This window comes from Myodes glareolus, chromosome 22 (assembly GCF_982192425.1).
Source record: "Myodes glareolus chromosome 22, mMyoGla1.1, whole genome shotgun sequence".
Classification (NCBI taxonomy): Eukaryota; Metazoa; Chordata; class Mammalia; order Rodentia; family Cricetidae; genus Myodes; species Myodes glareolus.
Genome location: NC_142047.1, coordinates 9515773 through 9522528, shown reverse-complemented (window position 1 = coordinate 9522528; position 6756 = coordinate 9515773). Strand labels below are relative to the sequence as shown.

The 6756-nt window shown below is 39.3% G+C and overlaps 1 pseudogene; it reads left to right on the top strand.

Moving 5' to 3' along the window:
- The first annotated feature begins 5796 nt into the window (after positions 1 to 5796).
- On the top strand, positions 5797 to 6200 carry LOC125408852 (cytochrome c oxidase subunit 7C, mitochondrial pseudogene; annotated as a pseudogene).
- Positions 6201 to 6756: the final 556 nt, after the last annotated feature.

Below are 6756 nucleotides of genomic sequence, written 5' to 3'. Positions count from 1 at the left end.
ACTCAAAGAAAAAACTGCAAAAGGTGTGTGTTAGGAACAGGGAAATGAGATTAGAAGGCAGGGAAGACCTAGAATGTCAAATGTGTAATAAGTTCATCTAATGTATAGGATAAATCTAAAGCTTAAGTAGAAAACAATAAAGTTTAAAATTAAGTATAAAAGTAAAATATCACCAAGATATAATTAAAATCAAATCATGATAGATTTTTAATGGAATTTGATGAACTGATATAGGGATAAATAGTCATGAGAAGCCTGGACTTATTTAAACCCAAGCAGAAGGAGAATATCACTATATATTTGAAAGTTTCAGTATGGTAATTAAGACAGTGTTGATCACAAATAAATAAACAAATGTACCTGCACAGAGAGTTTAAAGAAGAAATACATGCAACAAGGAGTGTGGAAGTGCATGAATCACAGCATTGTTGACTAAGTCAAGTGACCCAGTCAGCTACAGACATAAAGGAAAGTGAAATCGGGAACCTGCTTTACAACACATGAAACTTCCAGGTGAGGGCTGGAAAGATGCTGAGAGGCTAAGAGCACTGGCTGCTCTTCCAGAGGACCCAAGTTCAATTCCTAGCACCCACATGGCAGCTCACAACCATCTGTAAGTCCAGCCTCAGAGCATCTGTCCCCTCTTCTGTGGCACTGTACACAGCACATGGTGCATAGACATACATGCAAACGAACACTCATATACATAAAAATAAACAAAATACTAAAAACTTAGAATTCCGGATACATGAACTAGCTAAATATACAAAGCAAAACTAGAAAAGCACCACAGGAACACCAGGGGGTACCTAAAATGAAATGGGAATAGTGCTTCAATAAAACATAAAGATGAAAAGTAATAGAAACAAGGAGTAAATTCAAACAATTCAAATTTTCCATAATCAAAGAAATCACAGGTAGAAGAAAAGAACAAATAAAAATGAAAAGAGAGAGAGTTTTGACAATCTGACAAAAATTTATATACAGCTGAAATAATTCTACTTGGTAAGAAAACTAGAGAGACCCCTAAGGAAATATAAAGGATAAGAACAAGAACTTTCGATAGAACAGAGCATTGTAATTACATTTAACCATCCAGACAATTGTCAGAATGGGATGACACCTGTGGTGGTTGGAACGAAAATGTCCCCCATAGGCCTGGGCATAGAACATTTGATTCCGAGTTGGTGGTTTTGTTTGGGAAGGGGTAGGAAGTGTAGCCACGCAGAAGGAGCTGTGTCTCTAACAGAAGGCTACAAGAACTAAATTTCCAGTTGCTCTTCCTGCTTCTTTCTTACGTTTCCAGATCTGAGCCCTCAGCTTTCCGTTTCTGCTACTATGCCTGCCATTGGCTGTTGTACTGCTCCACCATCATGGCCTCGACCCCACTGGACTCATAAGCCCAAATAAACAGTCTTCCACAAGATGATTTGGCCGTGTGTTTGATCACAGCAAGAGAGAAGCAAGTAATACACTGTTTAACAGCCATCACATTGACGAGAACTTAGAAAGCCTGGCAGTCTGAAGTATTAAATCTGGTGGAAGTATCTATTTTTACACCTGTGCTGGTGAGCAGTCAGCTACACTGAAGAAAAAAATGCGTGCAGAACCAAAGACTCGGCAGTTTTGTAAGTGTCTACTAGAAGATATACACAAGTAATTATAACACTGTCTAACAGGGATGTCTTAAGGTATATGCTATCTATGCAATCTAATATTAAAAATTTATGAATTTAATATTTAATGATCAAAGTAGGAAATTATAACATATTATGTATAGCTAAAATAAAAGTTACATTTAAAGATTGTATATGTAAAATCTAATAATTGTGTACATTATTTATGCATATACAATGGATTAAATAAAAGTATGAAACATGCCTAGACTTGGTACTCCTTAGCCTTGGCCCCGTGGAGAAGGAAGGAGGATCATGATGTGGGATGCCAGCTACTTCTAGGTTTCACAACAATGCCACCCAAAATCCACCAGAATGCTGAAGACTAGAAAGACCAGCAACACTTAGTGTAGTTGGGTTTATTTTTACTCTTTACTCTTTGTTCTTTGTGTGTGGGGGGCTCACCACCCAGCTCCCAGATAAATTCACACAGAGGTTTATTCTTACTTACAAATGTGAGTCCTTAGCTTGGCTTTTTTTCTGGCCAGCTTTTCCTAATTTAAATGGTCCCATCTACCTTTTCCTCTGGGCTGTCACCTTTCCCTACTTCTGCACCTTTCTTTGGTGCTTGCTCCATGGCTTGCTGTGTAGCAGGGTGGCTGGTCTCTGGGGTCCTCTTCCTCCTCTCAGTCCTTGATCTTCTCTTCCCAGATTTATTCTTTGGTTTACTCTCTCTGCTTGCCAGCCCCACCTATCCTTTCTCCTGCCTTGCTATGGACCATTAGTTCTTTATTAGATCAATCATGTTTTAGACAGGGAAAGTAACACAACTTCACAGAGTTAAACAAATGCAACGTAAAATAATGCAACCTATCTTTGCATCATTAAACAAATGGTCCGCAGTATAAACAAATGTAACACATCTTAAAATGATAGACCACAACTACTTGGTGTTGGTAAAGACAGAGAACACCTTATTTAGGGACTTTTTAGTTGTGGGGAACATAATTTGGGACAGATGTTGAGCAAATTATTTAACATATATAAACATGTTACATATATGTAAAGTATATGTAAAAGAATACTCATAACAACACTATTGCAATAATCTCCAAATTAAATAACCCAATTATCCCTTGTCAGGACAATGAGTAAATGGTTCTTGATGTTTTTATTCATCTCTCACAACATTGTGTCACAAACAAGAATAGGAAGATGACATCTTACATAATATGGATTAAGTCTTAGAAACGATTGTTAAGCCAAAGAGGCTTAGAACAGGAAAAGAGAAGAGAAAACACTGCCAAAAAATTCAAATCTTGTCAAAACTCATTGAGTTGAAAGTCAGGAAACGTTGGAGATAAGATGTGGTGTTTTATTTACAGGGACAAAATCAGAAAAGAGTGCCTATAGGTCACCCAGTGCTGTGGTGTGAATATAGGAAGTCCCCCATCGGCTCACCTGTTGAAACACTTGGTCCCTAGCATGCGGCTCTGTGTGTGAACATCTTGGAACCTTGAAGCAGTGGCGTCTTCCTGGAAGAAGTGAGTCACTAGAGGTGGGTTTTGAGTTTCCCATTCCACCTGTTTTCTGAGTGGCAGATACAGTGTGACCAGTCAACTTCTCACTCCTGCCACCTTGCTTCCCCTGCCTGCTGCCATGTCTCCCTCCCACCATGATGGGCTGTATCTTTGGGACCTATGAGCCAAAATCAACCCCTTTTCCCTTAGATTGTGTTAATTGCACCAACTGAAAGTAAGACCAAGATCATAGTTTAAAGCCAAATGTGAAGCAAGCTTTAATTAAGTACTTGGCCGGGTTGATGAGCTCTAGCCAGGTCCGTCTCTGGTTTCCCAGAGAAAATGGCTCCAAATCAAGTTTTGTGGCAGCTTATGTATTTCTTATCAGGTCCAATTAGGGTAAAGTAAAGTGTTCAATCTGACCTATTTCCTGCTTTTGAACCTCCCACCCACATGTGGTCAAGGTCACCTGGTATAGACGTGCCAAAGAAATTTTTTAGTGGAGCGAACACACGTCTCTTGTTACTACCCATAAACAACGGCCTCCATCATTTCAGAAACTATCTGTCCTTGGGCCAGGGACTTGCAGATCAGAGGCATTTTTATTTCATGGCTCTCTTAGGCATAGGTGATTGAAACTTAAAATGTAACTTTGACTCCCACGGTTGCTTTCATAAGAGTATTTTTAACATAGCAGGAAGAAAAGCAAACAAGCCACCGAGATAACAGCACAGGTCTCTTTGCTTCCAGAGGCAATGGTTCAGGAGCTCCCCCACCCCACATACACAACTGTCCGTTTCTTCCTTTTTAATCATGAAAGTAAAATCCCAATTTGCTTTGCATTAAGTATCAATTAAAATTCATGAACTTAATGCATAACCATCAAGTTGAAAACACTAAAGAGTTCTGTTTTGATAAAAGGAAACTAAAATGGAAATACTTATACGCAAAACAATAAACTGATTCAGTCTTCCTTGTGTCTCCCTGGCAGCACCTCTCGTGCCTACTATTCTTAAGGGTGAAATAGCTTTTATTTTGATGTACTGACTCAGGGGCTCAGGTGAGACCAAGCCACACAAGCAGCACATTGTCTGGAGGTAAAAGTACTGAGTCAGGAAGATTTGAGAAATCAGTTTAATTCTGAAAATAAAAATTCATTTGTTGATGTGATATATGCATACAGAGAAATATCTTTCCACTCATAACCCAACAATACGGATGAATCACAATCACATTGTGGTAAATGACATAATTCTACCTTGAAATTCTGAACTGTGGGTGCCAGAGGGAAAGGTGAGGTCATTAACTAAAAGGCCAAATTCTCAGGAGTTCGAGATAAACAGGTTTCTGAGATTCTCTGTAGCTGTCTCCAGAAGACAGTCCTGTCATGCTCTTAAACTTCATTAGCATGACGGGTGTCCTGTTGTGTTCTTATGACCTGCGGTGGTTTGAATAAAAATGAGCTCCATAGGCTCATAGGGAGCAGCACTATTAGGAGGTGAGATCTTGTTAGAGTGAGTGTGGCTTTGTTAAAGGAAGTGCAGCCTATGGGGTGGACTTTGAGGTCTCAAATGCTCAAGCCAGGTCTAGTGTGACATCCACTTCCTGCTTCCTGCTGATTCAGATGAAGAACTCTCAGCTCCTTCTCTAGTGCCATGTCGGCCTGTGGGCTGCCATGCTTGCCCATATGATGATAAAGGACTGAACTTCTAAACTGTAAGCCAGTGCCAATGAAATGTTTTCCTTTATTAGAGTTACTATAGTCATGGTGTCTCTTCACAGCAATAGGAATCCTAACTATGACATCACAGTGGAATTGAACATTTCGTTTTCTAGCTCACAACATTACTTTCCAAATCCAGGTGCCTATAGCATTCACATTCTTTGCATCCCAGCTCAGACAGAAATAATCACGGTTTACAGAATGACTGTGTCACCCACTGTTCCTCAACTCCTTCATGGCTTAGTGCTCAGTCACACTTATGATTAGATATCATAATTAGTTAGTTATCATAATTAGTTATCAGAGTGAGATAACTTATACCCAGAAAGACAATTATCATATGTACTCACTCATAAGTGACTTTTAGACATAAAGCAAAGAAAACCAGCCTACAATTTACAATCCCAAAGAACCTAGACAACAAAAAGGACCCTAAAAGAGACATACATGGATCTAATCTACGTGGGAAGTAGAAAAAGACAAGATCTCCTGAGTAAATTTGGAGCATGGGGATCATAGGAGAGGGTAGAAGGGGAGGGAACAGAAAGGGAAGGGAGTGGAGAAAAAGATATAACTCAATAAAAAACAATTTAAAAATCTGCCAATCAGGATAAATATCTAATATCAGACAATAACTATTGATTTAAATTACGGGTTTTTCTTTCTTTTCTTTCTTTTTTCTCATTGAATAGGGTCAATTTGTGACATCAATAAAGATTTCTTGAAATAAGAAGACTGGATACATTAAAACTCCAGATGCTCCTGTAAGCATTGTTGTGAGGTAAAAGTCCATTTTAAGTTATCAAACATTTAAAACAGATCTGATCTGCCAGAATGAAATTTTTTTAAAGTTTGCTATTTAAGATGTTAAGACTATGATTAAACATTACATTAAAATCAGTTATCAAGTATATAATTTAGGAGCGGTAGAGCAAGGTCGTGAAGGAAGAGGAGTGTAGTGGTGCGGCCATTTATTCTGCCTTCCACCCCTACGCTCCTCGTTGACCTTCCCGCCGCGCCATGTTGGGCCAGAGTGTCCGGAGGTTCACCACCTCCCACCTCCGTGGTCCATCGCAGCCACTATGAGGAGGGTCCGGGGAAGAATTTGCCGTTTTCAGTGGAAAACAAGTGGCGCTTACTGGCAATGATGACTGTGTACTTTGGGTCCGGATTTGCTGCTCCTTTCTTCATAGTGAGGCACCAGCTTCTTAAGAAATGAGAATATTTAATTCATCCCTTTAACAGAATGAAGATTGTTTAGGAGATTGATCTGAAAATTGGATTAAACTCTTGAACTCTTATTACTAAATAAAATTGTAAATAAATATGTGACATAAAAAAGTATATAATTTAGAAACTAATGTACTTGGATGTAATTAAATCCCAAGTAATAGTTGAATCATTTATTTATGCTTTTATAAAAAGTATATCTTTCTCTGAGAGCCAAGACATCCGGTACAGGGACAGAGGTTCTGATCTTTCCTGCTGTCGCCTTAGGATGGCAGCTGTGTTCTCATAGGAGGTCCTCCACAGACAAACTTCTGGGGAGTAGACAGAAGGGGAAGAGGTTGCAGTCACATTGCTGACTTCACTGTCCACACACCTTCCTGAAAGTCAGCAAAGGACTCTAGCTTCAGACAGCTAGCCAGAATCAAGTCACTGAGCAGACCTTACTGCCAGAAAGACTGTCAAACCCAGTAACAGCCTGAGTAAAAATGGGGTTCCCTTATTAAGGGGGAAATGCACAACAGTCGGAGATCAGCAGGTTTTATGGGCCTTCACTTTTGATATACTAAAGATGGGAAATTAAAAACACCGTAATATGATATAAAACAACGTGAGTCCAAATGGAAAACAGTATTCTCTATCATGCCCTTCAAGCCCAGAGCCCCCTGAT